Below are 27,454 nucleotides of genomic sequence, written 5' to 3'. Positions count from 1 at the left end.
TCAGTCCATACAATTGGGCGTTATTAGCACAAATCAGTCCCATAGATATGGACCAGCTCCTGCTAGATTGTTCAGAAGGTTGTTATCATCCATCCAGATGGAGGATCACTAACAGGAGCGTGGGAAGACTCCAGAATTCACTCTGGCTGGAATCCGGTGGATACAGCAGTGTTTACAGGTAAGACCGTTTAAACGGACAGCATTTATAGAACGACTATTAAAAGTCAGCGAGTGTCAATAATGTTAATGTGCTTATGTTAGTAATACACCGAGTGCTAATATAACAGCTTTAAGATGCATTTGTAGATGTTATTACGTGTTTTACCGTCTTTATGGTGCTAGCTTAAAGTTACGGTGTAAACGTTAGCTTATATTGGAGTAAAGCTGTTACTGTTTAAACGATGTTAGCACAGAAATATTAGCTTCTGTTATGACTGACGAAGTTACTAGTTAATAAAGTTTCCAGTAAACTGTTTAATCGCAGCCACAGATTGACAGCAAATATCTCGATTAGCTTCAGTGCATCTGTAATAAATATGTGCAAGTTTCAGTGCTTCGTTTAAACTGTATGATACTTATACTGACCCAGGGTCAATGTAAAATACAATCCTAGCTGTGTGAACAAAGCCTGGCTCCTTTAATCCTGCATGAAAAACCTCAGGATGCAGGCTATTATTACTCTTTCCTGCTGGCACACCTGTCACACCTGAGAGTCAGCTAGAAACGTACAGTGACGTGGACATCATGCAAAGACTGCCAGACTCTGTAATACTGCAAATGATCAGTGACTCAAGTTAACACTAAACTTTAAACAGCACCTCTGTGTCTCTGTGTGCTGAACATTTAGGATTGAGTCAGGCTGCATCTGTGTTAGTCCTCTGACAGACTGGTGACCTGTCCAGGTGTGCTCTACCTATGACTACTGGGACAGGCTCTAGCTCCTGTAATAGAAATTTTCTGTTATTCTCATTTAAAGTATTTAAGTGCTTATGACACTGTTATAGACTGTTCAGTGAAAGGTTCTAAAACTAGATGAACTTACTTCAGCAGTTTGAGAAAACAACTCCCTTTACAGGTGCTGATAAGGCCAAGGGCACAAAACAGCATAACCACTGATCCGTTAGGTTTCATAGCGAGACACGTGAAGTGTGGTAGGATCAGTTTGTAACTTCCTCCCTCTTCCTTGGAATGCATAAAGGAGTAGGAGCACAACTTCTGTGGCAGAGCTGACATGACTGAACTGTAATGTTTGATGTGTGTTTGCTCTCCTGTGCGCAGTAATAAATAGCTTGATCACAGCTCTTTCTGTGTTGCAGACTTTATTTAAAAAATTCCACGACACCCCCCACCCCACTGAATTGAATATTCAAAAGACATTTGTTTAAATAGTTCTAGAAATCTGAGCTGTTGGTGTGTCCTTGGATTGTGTGGTAATAATATTAGAGCCTGCAATCTTTCTTACTGAATCTCTACTATGAGTCATGTTACCTGAGATTAATTCTATGTTTACCTGTCAGCCTGGACGAATGTGCTGTGTGAAGGAAATTAAATTAAATCAGATCTGAACTGCGTACATTTAAGGAATCTGTTCATATTTAATTGAAATATGAACCAGTGTTTTTTTTGATTGCTGATTCCAAGATAGTCTTTGTGGAAATCCTCTTTGGCTTTTTGTTATTTTAATTCTCTTTTATGTTTTCCAGAACAGTTCTCCACAGTCACTGTCCACATGGGTCAGTGGGACCAAGAAGCACTCTGCTAATGTGTGGACTCTGACCAGCAACATCCAGCAAGACCCAGACAGCGTTTTCTATCTCCCAGCTGGAGGTTTTTGTTTGTCAGTGACTGGAGAGTCAGATTTTTGTTGAGCTTCACACTTGCAGAGGTAAGTCAGTTTGCAGAGATCCCTCCTACCCTGGCTTTTATGTGCTAGATTTCTTATCTGAAACAGTAATATTTCAGTGACTGCTGATCCACAGGTTAATACACGCTACTGATCCCTGATAGGAGATCCAACAAAGAAGCCTGGTGGATGTTTGTTTACAGTCTGATGATGGGACATCATGCTCTGCATCTTCAAAGTTTGTCTCTTGATTATTATTCATACCCAGTAATGTGAAGTATGCTCATATCTACTATAACTGAACCAACCTGGTGCTCTTCATTTATGGAGGCTGTTGAGTCTGAATGTTGGATGTTGTGTATCTCGTGTTCTCTGGGCTTTGTTGTCCTCAGTCTTTTTGCAGGATCAGAAAGCAAAACCAGGAGGCGCGTAAATGTTTCTTCTCCATGATGTTTCTTCAAATGTTTCTTCTGGATGATGATAAGACTGTGACACGGGATGCCACCTTTGGTCTTGTGATGAAGCAAAGCTCAGGAAGAAGTGTGATTAAATGGTACCCACATGTGTGCTGCTGAGAAGGATGTACAGGGGCACCTGCAGCCAAATCCAAGCTTCAGCTTAGTTGTAGTTGCAGAATGCTATAGGACTGAGACATCTAAGGCATCAAATGTTTGATTAAACAGAAGAAAAAGAGAAGTTTTTTCCCTATAATTATCACTTCTTAAAATCTGTAGCAACTTCAAGTCTTTCAGCATGCTGAGCATGCTCAGAATGTGACAATATATTTTTGTTCAATATTTAATTTCTTTCAGTTGCAATAGTTAAATGAAAAAAAAATATATATATATTCTTATAATTTAGCAAACGAATTTATCAAAAAAAATATATATACATATATCTGTATTAGTTTTAATAAATTAATTTGACACCTGTATTGAAAATACCATATTGTATTCATATAGAATCAGTATGGTATCATTGTTTGTCTGCTCACTGATTGTTGAAACTAAGAGCTAGTTTGATCTGTTTAGATCTAAAGTATCCAAAGTTGAGCTCTAATGTTTCTTCACCCCTGTGTGTGTGATATGTGATTCCTACATGCTGGCAGAGCAGCAGTTTGTGCTCACAGATGGTGACGGTGTGGAGAGACGGTGGTGTTTCCTCAGAAGAACCAGCAGAGTCACAAAGGACACCAGTCCATCTCACAGCCTTGACTTGCTGACTGATGTTCGTCTGCACTGCACAGAGGAAATCAACTGACCGAGGTTTGTCCAGTGACGTGTTATGAAATGTATATTTGTTTTATGCTTACAGATATGTTTTTCTTGACAGAGGCTCTGCAGAGGTTAGACAAAGCAGAGAAAATATGTGCTTGTAACAGTGAGAAACGCATTGTCTTGGCGAAAGAAAGCATTTTTGAACAAATTCATATAAATCGCTGTAACTTTTGATAGAAGACTCAGACACACATGTTTATGGCTTTATCTTATAAAACTCAATATCTCCGTGCTGGGCAAACAGGTTTTGCAGCCGTTTGAGCTAAGATTTTAAAATTATTCACATAATGAAAACCTATACTTTTTTTCAGGCGAGTTTCCCATTCAAATGCATGTAACAGTGAGAAACGCATTGTCTTGGCGAAAGAAAGCGTTTTTGAACAACTTCATATAAATCGCTGTAACTTTTGATAGAGGTCTCAGACACACATGTTTATGGCTTTATCTTATAAAACTCAATATCTCCGTGCTGGGCAAACAGGTTTTGCAGCCGTTTGAGCTAAGATTTTAAAATTATTCACATAATGAAAACCTATACTTTGTTTCAGGCGAGTTTCCGATTCAAATGCATGTAACAGTGAGAAACGCATTGTCTTGGCGAAAGAAAGCATTTTCGTACAACTTCATATAAATCGCTGTAACTTTTGATAGAAGACTCAGACACACATGTTTATGGCTTTATCTTATAGAACTCAATATCCCCGTGCTGGGCAAACAGGTTTTGCAGCCGTTTGAGCTAAGATTTTAAAATTATTCACATAATGAAAACCTATACTTTGTTTCAGGCGAGTTTCCCATTCAAATGCATGTAACAGTGAGAAACGCATTGTCTTGGCGAAAGAAAGCATTTTCGTACAACTTCATATAAATCGCTGTAACTTTTGATAGAAGACTCAGACACACATGTTTATGGCTTTATCTTATAGAACTCAATATCCCCGTGCTGGGCAAACAGGTTTTGCAGCCAATTGAGCTAAGATTTTAAAATTATTCACATAATGAAAACCTATACTTTGTTTCAGGCGAGTTTCCGATTCAAATGCATGTAACAGTGAGAAACGCATTGTCTTGGCGAAAGAAAGCATTTTCGTACAACTTCATATAAATCGCTGTAACTTTTGATAGAAGACTCAGACACACATGTTTATGGCTTTATCTTATAGAACTCAATATCCCCGTGCTGGGCAAACAGGTTTTGCAGCCGTTTGAGCTAAGATTTTAAAATTATTCACATAATGAAAACCTATACTTTGTTTCAGGCGAGTTTCCCATTCAAATGCATGTAACAGTGAGAAACGCATTGTCTTGGCGAAAGAAAGCATTTTCGTACAACTTCATATAAATCGCTGTAACTTTTGATAGAAGACTCAGACAAACATGTTTATGGCTTTATCTTATAGAACTCAATATCCCCGTGCTGGGCAAACAGGTTTTTTTCAGCCGTTTGAGCTAAGATTTTAAAATTATTTACATAATGAAAACCTATACTTTGTCTCAGGCGAGTTTCCCATTCAAATGCATGTAACAGTGAGAAACGCATTGTCTTGGCGAAATAAAGCATTTTCGTACAACTTCATATAAATCGCTGTAACTTTTGATAGAAGACTCAGACACACATGTTTATGGCTTTATCTTATAGAACTCAATATCCCCGTGCTGGGCAAACAGGTTTTGCAGCCAATTGAGCTAAGATTTTAAAATTATTCACATAATGAAAACCTATACTTTGTCTTGGGCGAGTTTCCCATTCAAATGCATGTAACCGTGAGAAACGCATTGTCTTGGCGAAAGAAAGCGTTTTTGAACAACTTCATATAAATCGCTGTAACTTTTGATAGAGGTCTCGGACAAACATGTTTATGGCTTTATCTTATAGAACTCAATATCCCCGTGCTGGGCAAACAGGTTTTGCAGCCGTTTGAGCTAAGATTTTAAAATTATTCACATAATGAAAACCTATACTTTGTCTCGGGCGAGTTTCCCATTCAAGTGCATGTAACAGTGAGAAACGCATTGTCTTGGCGAAAGAAAGCGTTTTTGAACAACTTCATATAAATCGCTGTAACTTTTGATAGAACACTCAGACACACATGTTTATGGCTTTATCTTATAAAACTCAATATCTCCGTGCTGGGCAAACAGGTTTTGCAGCCGTTTGAGCTAAGATTTTAAAATTATTCACATAATGAAAACCTATACTTTGTTTCAGGCGAGTTTCCCATTCAAATGCATGTAACAGTGAGAAACGCATTGTCTTGGCGAAAGAAAGCGTTTTTGAACAACTTCATATAAATCGCTGTAACTTTTGATAGAACATTCAGACACACATGTTTATGGCTTTATCTTATAAAACTCAATATCTCCGTGCTGGGCAAACAGGTTTTGCAGCCGTTTGAGCTAAGATTTTAAAATTATTCACATAATGAAAACCTATACTTTGTTTCAGGCGAGTTTCCCATTCAAATGCATGTAACAGTGAGAAACGCATTGTCTTGGCGAAAGAAAGAGGTTTTGCAGCCGTTTGAGCTAAGATTTTAAAATTATTCACATAATGAAAACCTATACTTTGTTTCAGGCGAGTTTCCCATTCAAATGCATGTAACAGTGAGAAACACACTGTCTTGGCGAAAGAAAGCGTTTTTGAACAACTTCATATAAATCGCTGTAACTTTTGATAGAAGACTCAGACACACATGTTTATGGCTTTATCTTATAGAACTCAATATCCCCGTGCTGGGCAAACAGGTTTTGCAGCCGTTTGAGCTAAGATTTTAAAATTATTCACATAATGAAAACCTATACTTTGTCTCAGGCGAGTTTCCCATTCAAATGCATGTAACGGTGAGAAACGCATTGTCTTGGCGAAAGAAAGCGTTTTTGAACAACTTCATATAAATCGCTGTAACTTTTGATAGAAGACTAAGACACACATGTTTATGGCTTTATCTTATAGAACTCAATATCCCCGTGCTGGGCAAACAGGTTTTGCAGCCAATTGAGCTAAGATTTTAAAATTATTCACATAATGAAAACCTATACTTTGTCTCGGGCGAGTTTCCCATTCAAATGCATGTAACAGTGAGAAACGCATTGTCTTGGCGAAAGAAAGAGGTTTTGCAGCCGTTTGAGCTAAGATTTTAAAATTATTCACATAATGAAAACCTATACTTTGTTTCAGGCGAGTTTCCCATTCAAATACATGTAACAGTGAGAAACACATTGTCTTGGCGAAAGAAAGCGTTTTTGAACAACTTCATATAAATCGCTGTAACTTTTGATAGAAGACTCAGACACACATGTTTATGGCTTTATCTTATAGAACTCAATATCCCCGTGCTGGGCAAACAGGTTTTGCAGCCGTTTGAGCTAAGATTTTAAAATTATTCACATAATGAAAACCTATACTTTGTCTCAGGTGAGTTTCCCATTCAAATGCATGTAACAGTGAGAAACACACTGTCTTGGCGAAAGAAAGCGTTTTTGAACAACTTCATATAAATCGCTGTAACTTTTGATAGAAGACTAAGACACACATGTTTATGGCTTTATCTTATAGAACTCAATATCCCCGTGCTGGGCAAACAGGTTTTGCAGCCAATTGAGCTAAGATTTTAAAATTATTCACATAATGAAAACCTATACTTTGTCTCGGGCGAGTTTCCCATTCAAATGCATGTAACAGTGAGAAACGCATTGTCTTGGCGAAAGAAAGCGTTTTTGAACAACTTCATATAAATCGCTGTAACTTTTGATAGAAGACTCAGACAAACATGTTTATGGCTTTATCTTATAGAACTCAATATCCCCGTGCTGGGCAAAAAGGTTTTGCAGCCGTTTGAGCTAAGATTTTAAAATTATTCACATAATGAAAACCTATACTTTGTCTCAGGCGAGTTTCCCATTCAAATGCATGTAACAGTGAGAAACACACTGTCTTGGCGAAAGAAAGCATTTTTGAACAACTTCATATAAATCGCTGTAACTTTTGATAGAAGACTCAGACACACATGTTTATGGCTTTATCTTATAAAACTCAATATCTCCGTGCTGGGCAAACAGGTTTTGCAGCCTTTTGAGCTAAGATTTTAAAATTATTCACATAATGAAAACCTATACTTTCTCTTGGGCGAGTTTCCCATTCAAATGCATGTAACCGTGAGAAACGCATTGTCTTGGCGAAAGAAAGCGTTTTTGAACAACTTCATATAAATCGCTGTAACTTTTGATAGAGGTCTCGGACAAACATGTTTATGGCTTTATCTTATAGAACTCAATATCCCCGTGCTGGGCAAACAGGTTTTGCAGCCGTTTGAGCTAAGATTTTAAAATTATTCACATAATGAAAACCTATACTTTGTCTCGGGCGAGTTTCCCATTCAAATGCATGTAACAGTGAGAAACGCATTGTCTTGGCGAAAGAAAGCGTTTTTGAACAACTTCATATAAATCGCTGTAACTTTTGATAGAACACTCAGACACACATGTTTATGGCTTTATCTTATAAAACTCAATATCTCCGTGCTGGGCAAACAGGTTTTGCAGCCTTTTGAGCTAAGATTTTAAAATTATTCACATAATGAAAACCTATACTTTCTCTTGGGCGAGTTTCCCATTCAAATGCATGTAACCGTGAGAAACGCATTGTCTTGGCGAAAGAAAGCGTTTTTGAACAACTTCATATAAATCGCTGTAACTTTTGATAGAGGTCTCGGACAAACATGTTTATGGCTTTATCTTATAGAACTCAATATCCCCGTGCTGGGCAAACAGGTTTTGCAGCCGTTTGAGCTAAGATTTTAAAATTATTCACATAATGAAAACCTATACTTTGTTTCAGGCGAGTTTCCCATTCAAATGCATGTAACAGTGAGAAACGCATTGTCTTGGCGAAAGAAAGCGTTTTTGAACAACTTCATATAAATCGCTGTAACTTTTGATAGAAGACTCAGACACACATGTTTATGGCTTTATCTTATAAAACTCAATATCTCCGTGCTGGGCAAACAGGTTTTGCAGCCTTTTGAGCTAAGATTTTAAAATTATTCACATAATGAAAACCTATACTTTGTCTTGGGCGAGTTTCCCATTCAAATGCATGTAACCGTGAGAAACGCATTGTCTTGGCGAAAGAAAGCGTTTTTGAACAACTTCATATAAATCGCTGTAACTTTTGATAGAGGTCTCGGACAAACATGTTTATGGCTTTATCTTATAGAACTCAATATCCCCGTGCTGGGCAAACAGGTTTTGCAGCCGTTTGAGCTAAGATTTTAAAATTATTCACATAATGAAAACCTATACTTTGTCTCGGGCGAGTTTCCCATTCAAATGCATGTAACAGTGAGAAACGCATTGTCTTGGCGAAAGAAAGAGGTTTTGCAACAACTTCATATAAATCGCTGTAACTTTTGATAGATGACTCAGACACACGTTTATGGCTTTATCTTATAGAACTCAATATCCCCGTGCTGGGCAAACAGGTTTTGCAGCCGTTTGAGTTAAGATTTTAAAATTATTCACATAATGAAAACCTATACTTTGTTTCAGGCGAGTTTCCCATTCAAATGCATGTAACAGTGAGAAACGCATTGTCTTGGCGAAAGAAAGCGTTTTTGAACAACTTCATATAAATCGCTGTAACTTTTGATAGAAGACTCAGACACACATGTTTATGGCTTTATCTTATAGAACTCAATATCCCCGTGCTGGGCAAACAGGTTTTGCAGCCGTTTGAGTTAAGATTTTAAAATTATTCACATAATGAAAACCTATACTTTGTTTCAGGCGAGTTTCCCATTCAAATGCATGTAACAGTGAGAAACGCATTGTCTTGGCGAAAGAAAGCGTTTTTGAACAACTTCATATAAATCGCTGTAACTTTTGATAGAACATTCAGACACACATGTTTATGGCTTTATCTTATAAAACTCAATATCTCCGTGCTGGGCAAACAGGTTTTGCAGCCGTTTGAGCTAAGATTTTAAAATTATTCACATAATGAAAACCTATACTTTGTTTCAGGCGAGTTTCCCATTCAAATGCATGTAACCGTGAGAAACGCATTGTCTTGGCGAAAGAAAGCGTTTTTGAACAACTTCATATAAATCGCTGTAACTTTTGATAGAACACTCAGACACACATGTTTATGGCTTTATCTTATAAAACTCAATATCTCCGTGCTGGGCAAACAGGTTTTGCAGCCTTTTGAGCTAAGATTTTAAAATTATTCACATAATGAAAACCTATACTTTGTCTTGGGCGAGTTTCCCATTCAAATGCATGTAACCGTGAGAAACGCATTGTCTTGGCGAAAGAAAGCGTTTTTGAACAACTTCATATAAATCGCTGTAACTTTTGATAGAGGTCTCGGACAAACATGTTTATGGCTTTATCTTATAGAACTCAATATCCCCGTGCTGGGCAAACAGGTTTTGCAGCCGTTTGAGCTAAGATTTTAAAATTATTCACATAATGAAAACCTATACTTTGTCTCGGGCGAGTTTCCCATTCAAATGCATGTAACAGTGAGAAACGCATTGTCTTGGCGAAAGAAAGAGGTTTTGCAGCCACTTCATATAAATCGCTGTAACTTTTGATAGATGACTAAGACACACATGTTTATGGCTTTATCTTATAGAACTCAATATCCCCGTGCTGGGCAAACAGGTTTTGCAGCCGTTTGAGTTAAGATTTTAAAATTATTCACATAATGAAAACCTATACTTTGTTTCAGGCGAGTTTCCCATTCAAATGCATGTAACAGTGAGAAACGCATTGTCTTGGCGAAAGAAAGCGTTTTTGAACAACTTCATATAAATCGCTGTAACTTTTGATAGAAGACTAAGACACACATGTTTATGGCTTTATCTTATAGAACTCAATATCCCCGTGCTGGGCAAACAGGTTTTGCAGCCGTTTGAGTTAAGATTTTAAAATTATTCACATAATGAAAACCTATACTTTGTTTCAGGCGAGTTTCCCATTCAAATGCATGTAACAGTGAGAAACGCATTGTCTTGGCGAAAGAAAGCGTTTTTGAACAACTTCATATAAATCGCTGTAACTTTTGATAGAAGACTCAGACAAACATGTTTATGGCTTTATCTTATAAAACTCAATATCTCCGTGCTGGGCAAACAGGTTTTGCAGCCGTTTGAGCTAAGATTTTAAAATTATTCACATAATGAAAACCTATACTTTGTCTCAGGCGAGTTTCCCATTCAAATGCATGTAACCGTGAGAAACACACTGTCTTGGCGAAAGAAAGCGTTTTTGAACAACTTCATATAAATCGCTGTAACTTTTGATAGAACACTCAGACACACATGTTTATGGCTTTATCTTATAAAACTCAATATCTCCGTGCTGGGCAAACAGGTTTTGCAGCCGTTTGAGCTAAGATTTTAAAATTATTCACATAATGAAAACCTATACTTTGTCTGAGGCGAGTTTCCCATTCAAATGCATGTAACAGTGAGAAACACACTGTCTTGGCGAAATAAAGCGTTTTTGAACAACTTCATATAAATCGCTGTAACTTTTGATAGAAGACTCAGACAAACATGTTTATGGCTTTATCTTATAAAACTCAATATCTCCGTGCTGGGCAAACAGGTTTTGCAGCCGTTTGAGCTAAGATTTTAAAATTATTCACATAATGAAAACCTATACTTTGTCTCAGGCGAGTTTCCCATTCAAATGCATGTAACAGTGAGAAACGCATTGTCTTGGCGAAAGAAAGCGTTTTTGAACAACTTCATATAAATCGCTGTAACTTTTGATAGAAGACTCAGACAAACATGTTTATGGCTTTATCTTATAAAACTCAATATCTCCGTGCTGGGCAAACAGGTTTTGCAGCCGTTTGAGCTAAGATTTTAAAATTATTCACATAATGAAAACCTATACTTTGTCTCGGGCGAGTTTCCCATTCAAATGCATGTAACAGTGAGAAACGCATTGTCTTGGCGAAAGAAAGCGTTTTTGAACAACTTCATATAAATCGCTGTAACTTTTGATAGAACACTCAGACACACATGTTTATGGCTTTATCTTATAAAACTCAATATCTCCGTGCTGGGCAAACAGGTTTTGCAGCCGTTTGAGCTAAGATTTTAAAATTATTCACATAATGAAAACCTATACTTTGTTTCAGGCGAGTTTCCCATTCAAATGCATGTAACAGTGAGAAACGCATTGTCTTGGCGAAAGAAAGCGTTTTTGAACAACTTCATATAAATCGCTGTAACTTTTGATAGAACACTCAGACACACATGTTTATGGCTTTATCTTATAAAACTCAATATCTCCGTGCTGGGCAAACAGGTTTTGCAGCCTTTTGAGCTAAGATTTTAAAATTATTCACATAATGAAAACCTATACTTTGTCTTGGGCGAGTTTCCCATTCAAATGCATGTAACCGTGAGAAACGCATTGTCTTGGCGAAAGAAAGCGTTTTTGAACAACTTCATATAAATCGCTGTAACTTTTGATAGAGGTCTCGGACAAACATGTTTATGGCTTTATCTTATAGAACTCAATATCCCCGTGCTGGGCAAACAGGTTTTGCAGCCGTTTGAGCTAAGATTTTAAAATTATTCACATAATGAAAACCTATACTTTGTCTCGGGCGAGTTTCCCATTCAAATGCATGTAACAGTGAGAAACGCATTGTCTTGGCGAAAGAAAGAGGTTTTGCAGCCACTTCATATAAATCGCTGTAACTTTTGATAGATGACTCAGACACACATGTTTATGGCTTTATCTTATAGAACTCAATATCCCCGTGCTGGGCAAACAGGTTTTGCAGCCGTTAGAGTTAAGATTTTAAAATTATTCACATAATGAAAACCTATACTTTGTTTCAGGCGAGTTTCCCATTCAAATGCATGTAACAGTGAGAAACGCATTGTCTTGGCGAAAGAAAGCGTTTTTGAACAACTTCATATAAATCGCTGTAACTTTTGATAGAAGACTAAGACACACATGTTTATGGCTTTATCTTATAGAACTCAATATCTCCGTGCTGGGCAAACAGGTTTTGCAGCCGTTTGAGCTAAGATTTTAAAATTATTCACATAATGAAAACCTATACTTTGTTTCAGGCGAGTTTCCCATTCAAATGCATGTAACCGTGAGAAACGCATTGTCTTGGCGAAAGAAAGCGTTTTTGAACAACTTCATATAAATCGCTGTAACTTTTGATAGAACACTCAGACACACATGTTTATGGCTTTATCTCATAAAACTCAATATCTCCGTGCTGGGCAAACAGGTTTTGCAGCCTTTTGAGCTAAGATTTTAAAATTATTCACATAATGAAAACCTATACTTTGTCTTGGGCGAGTTTCCCATTCAAATGCATGTAACCGTGAGAAACGCATTGTCTTGGCGAAAGAAAGCGTTTTTGAACAACTTCATATAAATCGCTGTAACTTTTGATAGAGGTCTCGGACAAACATGTTTATGGCTTTATCTTATAGAACTCAATATCCCCGTGCTGGGCAAACAGGTTTTGCAGCCGTTAGAGTTAAGATTTTAAAATTATTCACATAATGAAAACCTATACTTTGTTTCAGGCGAGTTTCCCATTCAAATGCATGTAACAGTGAGAAACGCATTGTCTTGGCGAAAGAAAGAGGTTTTGCAGCCACTTCATATAAATCGCTGTAACTTTTGATAGATGACTAAGACACACATGTTTATGGCTTTATCTTATAGAACTCAATATCCCCGTGCTGGGCAAACAGGTTTTGCAGCCGTTAGAGTTAAGATTTTAAAATTATTCACATAATGAAAACCTATACTTTGTTTCAGGCGAGTTTCCCATTCAAATGCATGTAACAGTGAGAAACGCATTGTCTTGGCGAAAGAAAGCGTCTTTGAACAACTTCATATAAATCGCTGTAACTTTTGATAGAAGACTCAGACAAACATGTTTATGGCTTTATCTTATAAAACTCAATATCTCCGTGCTGGGCAAACAGGTTTTGCAGCCGTTTGAGCTAAGATTTTAAAATTATTCACATAATGAAAACCTATACTTTGTCTGAGGCGAGTTTCCCATTCAAATGCATGTAACAGTGAGAAACACACTGTCTTGGCGAAAGAAAGCGTTTTTGAACAACTTCATATAAATCGCTGTAACTTTTGATAGAAGACTCAGACAAACATGTTTATGGCTTTATCTTATAAAACTCAATATCTCCGTGCTGGGCAAACAGGTTTTGCAGCCGTTTGAGCTAAGATTTTAAAATTATTCACATAATGAAAACCTATACTTTGTCTCAGGCGAGTTTCCCATTCAAATGCATGTAACAGTGAGAAACGCATTGTCTTGGCGAAAGAAAGCGTTTTTGAACAACTTCATATAAATCGCTGTAACTTTTGATAGAAGACTCAGACAAACATGTTTATGGCTTTATCTTATAAAACTCAATATCTCTGTGCTGGGCAAACAGGTTTTGCAGCCGTTTGAGTTAAGATTTTAAAATTATTCACATAATGAAAACCTATACTTTGTCTCGGGCGAGTTTCCCATTCAAATGCATGTAACAGTGAGAAACGCATTGTCTTGGCGAAAGAAAGCGTTTTTGAACAACTTCATATAAATCGCTGTAACTTTTGATAGAACACTCAGACACACATGTTTATGGCTTTATCTTATAAAACTCAATATCTCCGTGCTGGGCAAACAGGTTTTGCAGCCGTTTGAGCTAAGATTTTAAAATTATTCACATAATGAAAACCTATACTTTGTTTCAGGCGAGTTTCCCATTCAAATGCATGTAACAGTGAGAAACGCATTGTCTTGGCGAAAGAAAGCGTTTTTGAACAACTTCATATAAATCGCTGTAACTTTTGATAGAACACTCAGACACACATGTTTATGGCTTTATCTTATAAAACTCAATATCTCCGTGCTGGGCAAACAGGTTTTGCAGCCTTTTGAGCTAAGATTTTAAAATTATTCACATAATGAAAACCTATACTTTGTCTTGGGCGAGTTTCCCATTCAAATGCATGTAACCGTGAGAAACGCATTGTCTTGGCGAAAGAAAGCGTTTTTGAACAACTTCATATAAATCGCTGTAACTTTTGATAGAGGTCTCGGACAAACATGTTTATGGCTTTATCTTATAGAACTCAATATCCCCGTGCTGGGCAAACAGGTTTTGCAGCCGTTTGAGCTAAGATTTTAAAATTATTCACATAATGAAAACCTATACTTTGTCTCGGGCGAGTTTCCCATTCAAATGCATGTAACAGTGAGAAACGCATTGTCTTGGCGAAAGAAAGAGGTTTTGCAGCCACTTCATATAAATCGCTGTAACTTTTGATAGATGACTCAGACACACATGTTTATGGCTTTATCTTATAGAACTCAATATCCCCGTGCTGGGCAAACAGGTTTTGCAGCCGTTAGAGTTAAGATTTTAAAATTATTCACATAATGAAAACCTATACTTTGTTTCAGGCGAGTTTCCCATTCAAATGCATGTAACAGTGAGAAACGCATTGTCTTGGCGAAAGAAAGCGTCTTTGAACAACTTCATATAAATCGCTGTAACTTTTGATAGAAGACTAAGACACACATGTTTATGGCTTTATCTTATAGAACTCAATATCTACGTGCTGGGCAAACAGGTTTTGCAGCCGTTTGAGCTAAGATTTTAAAATTATTCACATAATGAAAACCTATACTTTGTTTCAGGCGAGTTTCCCATTCAAATGCATGTAACCGTGAGAAACGCATTGTCTTGGCGAAAGAAAGCGTTTTTGAACAACTTCATATAAATCGCTGTAACTTTTGATAGAACACTCAGACACACATGTTTATGGCTTTATCTCATAAAACTCAATATCTCCGTGCTGGGCAAACAGGTTTTGCAGCCTTTTGAGCTAAGATTTTAAAATTATTCACATAATGAAAACCTATACTTTGTCTTGGGCGAGTTTCCCATTCAAATGCATGTAACCGTGAGAAACGCATTGTCTTGGCGAAAGAAAGCGTTTTTGAACAACTTCATATAAATCGCTGTAACTTTTGATAGAGGTCTCGGACAAACATGTTTATGGCTTTATCTTATAGAACTCAATATCCCCGTGCTGGGCAAACAGGTTTTGCAGCCGTTAGAGTTAAGATTTTAAAATTATTCACATAATGAAAACCTATACTTTGTTTCAGGCGAGTTTCCCATTCAAATGCATGTAACAGTGAGAAACGCATTGTCTTGGCGAAAGAAAGAGGTTTTGCAGCCACTTCATATAAATCGCTGTAACTTTTGATAGATGACTAAGACACACATGTTTATGGCTTTATCTTATAGAACTCAATATCCCCGTGCTGGGCAAACAGGTTTTGCAGCCGTTAGAGTTAAGATTTTAAAATTATTCACATAATGAAAACCTATACTTTGTTTCAGGCGAGTTTCCCATTCAAATGCATGTAACAGTGAGAAACGCATTGTCTTGGCGAAAGAAAGCGTCTTTGAACAACTTCATATAAATCGCTGTAACTTTTGATAGAAGACTAAGACACACATGTTTATGGCTTTATCTTATAGAACTCAATATCCCCGTGCTGGGCAAACAGGTTTTGCAGCCGTTTGAGTTAAGATTTTAAAATTATTCACATAATGAAAACCTATACTTTGTTTCAGGCGAGTTTCCCATTCAAATGCATGTAACAGTGAGAAACGCATTGTCTTGGCGAAAGAAAGCGTTTTTGAACAACTTCATATAAATCGCTGTAACTTTTGATAGAAGACTCAGACAAACATGTTTATGGATTTATCTTATAAAACTCAATATCTACGTGCTGGGCAAACAGGTTTTGCAGCCGTTTGAGCTAAGATTTTAAAATTATTCACATAATGAAAACCTATACTTTGTCTCAGGCGAGTTTCCCATTCAAATGCATGTAACCGTGAGAAACACACTGTCTTGGCGAAAGAAAGCGTTTTTGAACAACTTCATATAAATCGCTGTAACTTTTGATAGAACACTCAGACACACATGTTTATGGCTTTATCTTATAAAACTCAATATCTCCGTGCTGGGCAAACAGGTTTTGCAGCCGTTTGAGCTAAGATTTTAAAATTATTCACATAATGAAAACCTATACTTTGTCTCAGGCGAGTTTCCCATTCAAATGCATGTAACCGTGAGAAACACACTGTCTTGGCGAAAGAAAGCGTTTTTGAACAACTTCATATAAATCGCTGTAACTTTTGATAGAACACTCAGACACACATGTTTATGGCTTTATCTTATAAAACTCAATATCCCCGTGCTGGGCAAACAGGTTTTGCAGCCGTTTGAGCTAAGATTTTAAAATTATTCACATAATGAAAACCTATACTTTGTCTGAGGCGAGTTTCCCATTCAAATGCATGTAACAGTGAGAAACACACTGTCTTGGCGAAATAAAGCGTTTTTGAACAACTTCATATAAATCGCTGTAACTTTTGATAGAACACTCAGTCAAACATGTTTATGGCTTTATCTTATAAAACTCAATATCTCCGTGCTGGGCAAACAGGTTTTGCAGCCGTTTGAGCTAAGATTTTAAAATTATTCACATAATGAAAACCTATACTTTGTCTCAGGCGAGTTTCCCATTCAAATGCATGTAACAGTGAGAAACGCATTGTCTTGGCGAAATAAAGCGTTTTTGAACAACTTCATATAAATCGCTGTAACTTTTGATAGAAGACTCAGACAAACATGTTTATGGCTTTATCTTATAAAACTCAATATCCCCGTGCTGGGCAAACAGGTTTTGCAGCCGTTTGAGCTAAGATTTTAAAATTATTCACATAATGAAAACCTATACTTTGTCTCAGGCGAGTTTCCCATTCAAATGCATGTAACCGTGAGAAACGCATTGTCTTGGCGAAAGAAAGCGTTTTTGAACAACTTCATATAAATCGCTGTAACTTTTGATAGAAGACTCAGACAAACATGTTTATGGCTTTATCTTATAAAACTCAATATCTCTGTGCTGGGCAAACAGGTTTTGCAGCCGTTTGAGCTAAGATTTTAAAATTATTCACATAATGAAAACCTATACTTTGTCTCGGGCGAGTTTCCCATTCAAATGCATGTAACAGTGAGAAACGCATTGTCTTGGCGAAAGAAAGCGTTTTTGAACAACTTCATATAAATCGCTGTAACTTTTGATAGAACACTCAGACACACATGTTTATGGCTTTATCTTATAAAACTCAATATCTCCGTGCTGGGCAAACAGGTTTTGCAGCCGTTTGAGCTAAGATTTTAAAATTATTCACATAATGAAAACCTATACTTTGTCTCGGGCGAGTTTCCCATTCAAATGCATGTAACCGTGAGAAACGCATTGTCTTGGCGAAAGAAAGAGGTTTTGCAGCCGTTTGAGCTAAGATTTTAAAATTATTCACATAATGAAAACCTATACTTTGTTTCAGGCGAGTTTCCCATTCAAATGCATGTAACAGTGAGAAACGCATTGTCTTGGCGAAAGAAAGCGTCTTTGAACAACTTCATATAAATCGCTGTAACTTTTGATAGAAGACTAAGACACACATGTTTATGGCTTTATCTTATAGAACTCAATATCCCCGTGCTGGGCAAACAGGTTTTGCAGCCGTTTGAGTTAAGATTTTAAAATTATTCACATAATGAAAACCTATACTTTGTCTCAGGCGAGTTTCCCATTCAAATGCATGTAACCGTGAGAAACACACTGTCTTGGCGAAAGAAAGCGTTTTTGAACAACTTCATATAAATCGCTGTAACTTTTGATAGAACACTCAGACACACATGTTTATGGCTTTATCTTATAAAACTCAATATCCCCGTGCTGGGCAAACAGGTTTTGCAGCCGTTTGAGCTAAGATTTTAAAATTATTCACATAATGAAAACCTATACTTTGTCTGAGGCGAGTTTCCCATTCAAATGCATGTAACAGTGAGAAACACACTGTCTTGGCGAAATAAAGCGTTTTTGAACAACTTCATATAAATCGCTGTAACTTTTGATAGAACACTCAGTCAAACATGTTTATGGCTTTATCTTATAAAACTCAATATCTCCGTGCTGGGCAAACAGGTTTTGCAGCCGTTTGAGCTAAGATTTTAAAATTATTCACATAATGAAAACCTATACTTTGTCTCAGGCGAGTTTCCCATTCAAATGCATGTAACAGTGAGAAACGCATTGTCTTGGCGAAATAAAGCGTTTTTGAACAACTTCATATAAATCGCTGTAACTTTTGATAGAAGACTCAGACAAACATGTTTATGGCTTTATCTTATAAAACTCAATATCCCCGTGCTGGGCAAACAGGTTTTGCAGCCGTTTGAGCTAAGATTTTAAAATTATTCACATAATGAAAACCTATACTTTGTCTCAGGCGAGTTTCCCATTCAAATGCATGTAACCGTGAGAAACGCATTGTCTTGGCGAAAGAAAGCGTTTTTGAACAACTTCATATAAATCGCTGTAACTTTTGATAGAAGACTCAGACAAACATGTTTATGGCTTTATCTTATAAAACTCAATATCTCTGTGCTGGGCAAACAGGTTTTGCAGCCGTTTGAGCTAAGATTTTAAAATTATTCACATAATGAAAACCTATACTTTGTCTCGGGCGAGTTTCCCATTCAAATGCATGTAACAGTGAGAAACGCATTGTCTTGGCGAAAGAAAGCGTTTTTGAACAACTTCATATAAATCGCTGTAACTTTTGATAGAACACTCAGACACACATGTTTATGGCTTTATCTTATAAAACTCAATATCTCCGTGCTGGGCAAACAGGTTTTGCAGCCGTTTGAGCTAAGATTTTAAAATTATTCACATAATGAAAACCTATACTTTGTCTCGGGCGAGTTTCCCATTCAAATGCATGTAACCGTGAGAAACGCATTGTCTTGGCGAAAGAAAGAGGTTTTGCAGCCGTTTGAGCTAAGATTTTAAAATTATTCACATAATGAAAACCTATACTTTGTTTCAGGCGAGTTTCCCATTCAAATGCATGTAACAGTGAGAAACGCATTGTCTTGGCGAAAGAAAGCGTCTTTGAACAACTTCATATAAATCGCTGTAACTTTTGATAGAAGACTAAGACACACATGTTTATGGCTTTATCTTATAGAACTCAATATCCCCGTGCTGGGCAAACAGGTTTTGCAGCCGTTTGAGTTAAGATTTTAAAATTATTCACATAATGAAAACCTATACTTTTTTTCAGGCGAGTTTCCCATTCAAATGCATGTAACAGTGAGAAACGCATTGTCTTGGCGAAAGAAAGCGTTTTTGAACAACTTCATATAAATCGCTGTAACTTTTGATAGAAGACTCAGACAAACATGTTTATGGATTTATCTTATAAAACTCAATATCTACGTGCTGGGCAAACAGGTTTTGCAGCCGTTTGAGCTAAGATTTTAAAATTATTCACATAATGAAAACCTATACTTTGTCTCGGGCGAGTTTCCCATTCAAATGCATGTAACAGTGAGAAACGCATTGTCTTGGCGAAAGAAAGAGGTTTTGCAGCCGTTTGAGCTAAGATTTTAAAATTATTCACATAATGAAAACCTATACTTTGTTTCAGGCGAGTTTCCCATTCAAATGCATGTAACAGTGAGAAACACATTGTCTTGGCGAAAGAAAGCGTTTTTGAACAACTTCATATAAATCGCTGTAACTTTTGATAGAAGACTCAGACAAACATGTTTATGGCTTTATCTTATAAAACTCAATATCCCCGTGCTGGGCAAACAGGTTTTGCAGCCGTTTGAGCTAAGATTTTAAAATTATTCACATAATGAAAACCTATACTTTGTCTCGGGCGAGTTTCCCATTCAAATGCATGTAACAGTGAGAAACGCATTGTCTTGGCGAAAGAAAGCGTTTTTGAACAACTTCATATAAATCGCTGTAACTTTTGATAGAAGACTCAGACAAACATGTTTATGGCTTTATCTTATAAAACTCAATATCCCCGTGCTGGGCAAACAGGTTTTGCAGCCGTTTGAGCTAAGATTTTAAAATTATTCACATAATGAAAACCTATACTTTGTCTCGGGCGAGTTTCCCATTCAAATGCATGTAACAGTGAGAAACGCATTGTCTTGGCGAAAGAAAGCGTTTTTGAACAACTTCATATAAATCGCTGTAACTTTTGATAGAACACTCAGACACACATGTTTATGGCTTTATCTTATAAAACTCAATATCTCCGTGCTGGGCAAACAGGTTTTGCAGCCGTTTGAGCTAAGATTTTAAAATTATTCACATAATGAAAACCTATACTTTGTCTCAGGCGAGTTTCCCATTCAAATGCATGTAACAGTGAGAAACACACTGTCTTGGTGAAATAAAGCGTTTTTGAACAACTTCATATAAATCGCTGTAACTTTTGATAGAGGTCTCAGACAAACATGCTTATGGCTTTATCTTATAGAACTCAATATCTCCGTGCTGGGCAAACAGGTTTTGCAGCCGTTTGAGCTAAGATTTTAAAATTATTCACATAATGAAAACCTATACTTTGTCTCGGGTGAGTTTCCCATTCAAATGCATGTAACAGTGAGAAACGCATTGTCTTGGCGAAAGAAAGAGGTTTTGCAGCCGTTTGAGCTAAGATTTTAAAATTATTCACATAATGAAAACCTATACTTTGTTTCAGGCGAATTTCCCATTCAAATGCATGTAACCGTGAGAAACGTATTGTATTGGCGAAAGAAAGCGTTTTTGAACAACTTCATATAAATCGCTGTAACTTTTGATAGAAGACTCAGACACACATGTTTATGGCTTTATCTTATAAAACTCAATATCTCCGTGCTGGGCAAACAGGTTTTGCAGCCGTTTGAGCTAAGATTTTAAAATTATTCACATAATGAAAACCTATACTTTGTCTCAGGCGAGTTTCCCATTCAAATGCATGTAACAGTGAGAAACACACTGTCTTGGCGAAAGAAAGCGTTTTTCAACAACTTCATATAAATCGCTGTAACTTTTGATAGAAGACTAAGACACACATGTTTATGGCTTTGTGAGAGGATTTTTATGAAATCAAGTATAATCAAGTGTGCCTTATAATCGAGTGTTCATATATTTTCACATAACCAAGTTTATTGTTAAAGAGAACATAATGCATTCCTTACTTTAGTGTCTGAGATGTTTGACAAGTATACAAGTATGTATTCTTTAACCCAGTGTGTGTGATGTCAGATAAGTGTGATATACTTCTATGTTTTTATTCTTAGTTTGTGTGCAGAGGTCAGATAAGCTTAGGTAATGTCTGGCTTTTTCCCTTTCGGTTAAAAGAGGAAGTACTATGTAACCCATTTTGCCTTATAAATAAAGCAACCAGCCTGCGCTGAGTGTGTGTGATTTTGCTGAGAGGCACACACCCTTGCGCATGTCTTAATACTCTCTGAGTCGGTCTGCAGTGTCTTATTTCTCTTACTTGTGAACAAATGTCTTAACCCCTGACATTTAATTGGTCCTCCGAGCCGGAGAACTGACTGTTATTTTTAACGTCTAGTTGTCCACAGACGGTTTTCATCGGATCCTGACGTCGTGTTGCCTGCGCTGGAAAAAACCTGTGCACAGTAAAGGAGAAAAACCGGGACCATTCGATCTCCGGTCAGCGTCTTATACAGGCCCCACGGCGCCAGGACCAGATGAACCGAATTCAAAACGCAGCGCCACAGTAAGGTGAATATGAAACACTGCATTCCATCAAGCGCTAAAATACGTTGATATTGAGATTTTCCTTTAAAATAGTGTGTAAACCTGGTTAGCGCCGACAGATCTTAGTCCAAGAGGGACTTAAAGACGACAGGCAAGAGCGAGATTCTAGAAATCGCTATTAAAAGTTCCGGTTGCTCTGGGTAGCAGCTGAATGGAACGAGTTCCGGTCGCTCTGGGAGTGGCTGCAACGGAACAGGTAGAAGGTTGCACAACGAAAATACGGAAAATCTCAGTAAAAATTATAAAAGCGCGCTCTAATTGTGTTAACTAAGAGGAGTAAGTTGTCATTTACGACCCAATAAGCGGTCGAACTACTCCTCAAAGCTGTTTTCCTGTGTACGCTCACGAACTGGTTGGAGTGGGAATCTAAGGTTGTGCGTCATCACGTAAAATCAATAACCGCTCTCTCAACTAGTGGGTGAGTAGAAGCCTGTTATTGATCACCTGCCCCCTCCTTTGTGCCAGAGAAGGTGTTACAGTTCTGACGTAATTAGTTCAAAATGGGTAATTCTAAAGCTAAAGTAAAATTAACAGCAGATGAAGAGTGGTTAGGAAAAAACTGTTCAAATGCAGGAATAATCAGTGCAAAAAGGTGGAGAAATCCACATAAAATATATTGTCCAGCTTGGCAAGGCAAATGCACCCCTGATTCAATAAATGCTTTAAAAGCCGCTTTGCAAAAAGAGCTATATGAGGAAAAAAGTCAAAAGAAAGTAAAAAGCAGGACAAAGAAGGGACAAAAGAGAGATTAAATGCTGTAATTGTGGAAAAAAACGGGCACTTTGCTCGAGACTGCAGGAGTGTAATTCAGGAACAGGAAAGTGATGAATGACTAGCACGAGAGGAAGGAAGTGAAACAGATGAAGCGGAGGTTTACAATGTAGAACAACTACTGTTAGGTTCAGAAGACAAGCCAACAGTTGTAATATATGTGAAAGGTGTGCCGTTAAAAAATGTTTTGGGACACAGGAGCTTGTAAAACTGTTTTAACTGTAGAAGTCCCAAATGTAACATTCTCAAAAAACACTATAATTGTGAAATCAGCCTCAGGACATGTGACAAAACAGCATCTAACCGATCCCCTTTTATGTCACATAGAGATAGTGGCCGTGGCTGCAAAAATCAGTGCATTTATGACCCATCATGCCCAGATTGTATGAAATAAATAAAAGGAAATCATTTATATGAAGACCTTTTCTATAAAAAAAAGAGAGATGCATAAGGTAGATTAAGGCTGTGTCATTGTTCAGCCAAGGAAAGTGTGTGAAAAGATAAATGTTTCCATCCTGGAGGGTGGGTGAGACTGCAGCTCACTCACAGTCCCTGATGGATACAAAATAAAATATAATAATCTGAAGGTTGGATCTGAGATGAGGGAAACAGAAGACCAGTCTAAAACTAGGCACAAACCTGTTCAGAGAAAAAGCAAATTTTGTACAGATTGGATGAACTATAAATTATCTGTTTGCTGAGTAAGATGATCCTAACTATTAAGTTGGCTCAGTAGTAGTATAGTGATATACACTAATAAAATATTGTAATATACTATTGTTATTATATAGACAGAAAAAGATGATAATAATTAATAAAAATATAATATTAATAATAACAAGAAGTATCCTAGCCAGTATGATGTGAGATGGACAATTGTTATGAAGTAGTCTGCATCAAGCTTAAAGGTTTGCTCAAACTCAGTATAATGAAATATGAGATGAAGAAAATAAAAGCAATATCTAAACCAATTAGGTGCATAGAGGCACTTAACCTGTTTGAAAACCTGTCATTTATCCTAGATAAATATTACTGAGATACAGAGCACATCTATAATAACAACTAATAAGCCAAACCCTGTAGATAATAACTAAACCTACAGGATTATGAAGCTGAATTAAATGTGTGGACACCGCTAAGTTGATGAGCATGTTACACATTTTCTTTTATTTTTTATTTATTGGTTTTTTTAGAGCAGAGGCTGCATGCTATTAAAAGCCAACACATGCAGCTGTCTGTGAGCTCAGTTTCCCCTCACACTTCTGCTTTGTTTCTGGCAACATTTTTCTTTGTCTTTTTGTATCCTGACTCATGTATGTTTTTGTTTTTTGATTATTTTGTTGGTTTGGAAACAAATTTGTGCCAATACTTGTGGATTACGGTGACACATAGTGATTAGGCATATGATTTACAAATGCATATGATTTACAAATACCCAGTTTTAGAACTGTGAGCTATGAACAATGCAAAGTTTAGGAAAAAAAATATATATACACAAAACAAAAAACTTCAAAGTTTGAAATATGTAAGATGTGTGAATTCTTTGAAAAACTAGAAGGTATCTAAAAATGCCTCAAGTGAAAATGAGATTCTCTAATGACACTCTGATAGTTAGGTCAGCATCAGGGCCAGAAGGCCTGTGAAACCACAATAACCTTTGAGTGCAGAAGCAAAGGAAGGAATTAGGCCAGTAATAGCAGACATGCAGAAAGCAGGTATTCTCGTGAAAACTAATAAAGCCACGTGTAATACACCAATTTTTCCAGTAAAAAAGGCCAATACTGGAAAATATCGCCTAGTTCATGATCTAAGAGCAATAAACGAGGTAACAGAGCAAATACCTCCAGTGGTTGCAAATCCACATATCATTTTAAATCAAGTAACACCAAAAGAACAATGGTTCTCGGTGATTGACCTCTCAAATGCATTTTTCTCTGTTCCCTTACATAAAGATTCACAGAATCTATTTGGATTTACTTTTTATAATGAAAAATACACATACACCAGGCTACCACAAGGATTTCAAAATAGCCCAACACTGTATGCAGAAGTTCTAAAGAAATCAATGTCATTTTGCTCTCTTCCTGCTCCAGGAAAATTTCTGCTGTATGTAGATGACATATTGATTACAGGCCATACACAAGATGATTGTAGAGAAAACACAATGACGGTTCTGCAACATTTGGCAGAACAAGGCCACAAAGTATCACAACACAAGTTACAATTGTGGAGTGATAAAGTCATCTACTTAGGACATCAACTAACAGGCCGAGGCCGCACCTTACTAGAGAGCAGAAAGACAGCAGTCCAAAATGCACCAAAACCAAATAACTAAGCAACAAATGATGAGTTATTTAGGTCTGTGCAATTTCTGTAGGTGCTGGATCCCAGAGTATGCACTGCTGGCCCAGCCACTACAGAACCTAATTTATGGAAAAGACCTAGCATTAAAAGACAAAATACAGTGGACCCTAGAAGCAGAAAAAGCCTTCACTGATTTAAAAATAGCATTGCAAACATGTACCGTCTTAGCATTACCAGACTATGAAAAACCTTTTATTCTCCATGTCGATGGAGTAGCAGGGTACATGAAGGCAGTTTTGACTCAAGCTTTCGGAGACAACTCTCTTATGTAGGTATTCTGCTCTCACACTCACACATTACTATAGAGAAGTGTAATCAGCTAAACCCCAGCACCCTGCTTCCTGCAGAAACAACGATGGCAGAATGGATGACAAAACTGTTTGAGAATAAAGAAGTGATACTAAGCAATCAACTGCCGAGTGATCTATCTCCAGTCTCTTGCAGGTTGAACCCCGGTGATTGGATTCTGATTAAAGTCCTCCAGCGAAAAAACTGGAGTGCTCCGAGGTGGGAGGGGCCCTTCCAGGTGTTGCTTACTACACCGACAGCTTGTAAGATAGCCGAACGACCTTCGTGGATCCATCAAAGCCACGTGAAGAAAGTGTTTGCACCACAATAAGACGCCGGTTCCCCTAGCTTCCAGGTGATCTGCCGGTGGAGGAAGGGCTGATTGGGTATATCCCGCCACTCCACTTCGCTGGCAGTCTACTCACCAGAAGTTTAGGTGTACCAGGTCATCCTGAAGAAAAGACACATAGTAAAAGAGTGACCTATCCCACCAAAGAGAAGAACCAATAACAACACCAGGGACGCCTGAATAAAAACTCAACAAGATGACTGAGGAAAACAACCTGATGAATCCAGAAGAAGCACCAGCCCCAGCACCAGCCCCAGCCCCAAAGCTGTTGTGCTTAGGTGCTTGTAAGTTACAACTCTGGACCAACGGCCAGAAGGTAATGCACGCTTTGTTTCCCTGGATCGGAGTAGGAAAGCACGCACTACAAATAGAGACTTTAGACTATCGTTTTGGACTGTTTTTGAATGCTTCCACCCGCATTGACAAAGCACAGAATGAAGAAATTGATGCAATCCGCATCACTGTCATGCAACATCGAGTAGCTTTGGACATTATTCTTGCAGAGAAAGGAGGTCTCTGCGTGTTGTTCAACACCACCTGTTGCACCTACATACCTGACAACATACATTCATTAAACATGACAAATGCTTTGAATGTTCTGAAACAATTGAGAGACGCTCAGCAGCAGGACTACGTAGCCGTTAAGCAAGGCTGGTGGGACTGGTTACTGAGTGGCTCCTGGAAATCCTTAGTGATTAAAGGCCTGTTGGCCCTTTTCAATGTGATGTTACTATTTTGCCTTTTCACTGCTTGTATTATCCCATGTCTGAGAAGCATAATGTCAAACATGTTCAAGCGTATGTTAGGAAACTATGTTTTGGTTCAGAGGAATATGGAGGATCCCTATCGCCAATATGATATGCTGAATATGGAGGAAAGAGTGGAAAATCCCTATTCTAGTCTTTACAGAACTGTTGTTTAAATACTTCACTGAATGACATGCAAAAATGTGACTAACAAGTGACTATGCATTGATTAAAACCTGTGAAATATATTAACAACAGGAGGGAAATGTGAGAGGATTTTTATGAAATCAAGTATAATCAAGTGTGCCTTATAATCGAGTGTTCATATATTTTCACATAACCAAGTTTATTGTTAAAGAGAACATAATGCATTCCTTACTTTAGTGTCTGAGATGTTTGACAAGTATACAAGTATGTATTCTTTAACCCAGTGTGTGTGATGTCAGATAAGTGTGATATACTTCTATGTTTTTATTCTTAGTTTGTGTGCAGAGGTCAGATAAGCTTAGGTAATGTCTGGCCTTTTCCCTTTCGGTTAAAAGAGGAAGTACTATGTAACCCATTTTGCCTTATAAATAAAGCAACCAGCCTGCGCTGAGTGTGTGTGATTTTGCTGAGAGGCACACACCCATGCGCATGTCTTAATACTCTCTGAGTCGGTCTGCAGTGTCTTATTTCTCTTACTTGTGAACAAATGTCTTAACCCCTGACAGGCTTTATCTTATAAAACTCAATATCTCCGTGCTGGGCAAACAGGTTTTGCAGCCGTTTGAGCTAAGATTTTAAAATTATTCACATAATGAAAACCTATACTTTGTCTCAGGCGAGTTTCCCATTCAAATGCATGTAACAGTGAGAATCACAATGTCTTGGCCGTTTGAGCTAAGATTTTAAAATTATTCACATAATGAAAACCTATACTTTGTCTCGGGTGAGTTTCCCATTCAAATGCATGTAACAGTGAGAAACACACTGTCTTGGCGAAAGAAAGCGTTTTTCAACAACTTCATATAAATCGCTGTAACTTTTGATAGAAGACTCAGACACACATGTTTATGGCTT

The 27,454-nt window shown here is 37.4% G+C and overlaps 1 long non-coding RNA gene across 2 annotated transcripts; it reads left to right on the top strand.

Moving 5' to 3' along the window:
* Window positions 1–27,047, top strand: LOC143416568 (uncharacterized). 2 transcript variants are annotated; one of them, XR_013096963.1, is made up of 4 exons: window positions 1–178; window positions 1,709–1,885; window positions 1,980–3,108; window positions 21,666–27,047. It is a non-coding gene; the product is annotated as an uncharacterized LOC143416568 (long non-coding RNA). The 2 variants fall into 2 exon arrangements; XR_013096962.1 differs by having other exon boundaries at window positions 1,704–1,885.
* Window positions 27,048–27,454: the final 407 nt, after the last annotated feature.

This window comes from Maylandia zebra, linkage group LG3 (assembly GCF_041146795.1).
Source record: "Maylandia zebra isolate NMK-2024a linkage group LG3, Mzebra_GT3a, whole genome shotgun sequence".
Taxonomy (NCBI): domain Eukaryota; kingdom Metazoa; phylum Chordata; class Actinopteri; order Cichliformes; family Cichlidae; genus Maylandia; species Maylandia zebra.
Note: the sequence above shows the minus strand (reverse complement) of the source record. Positions and strands in the feature narration are given on the sequence as shown.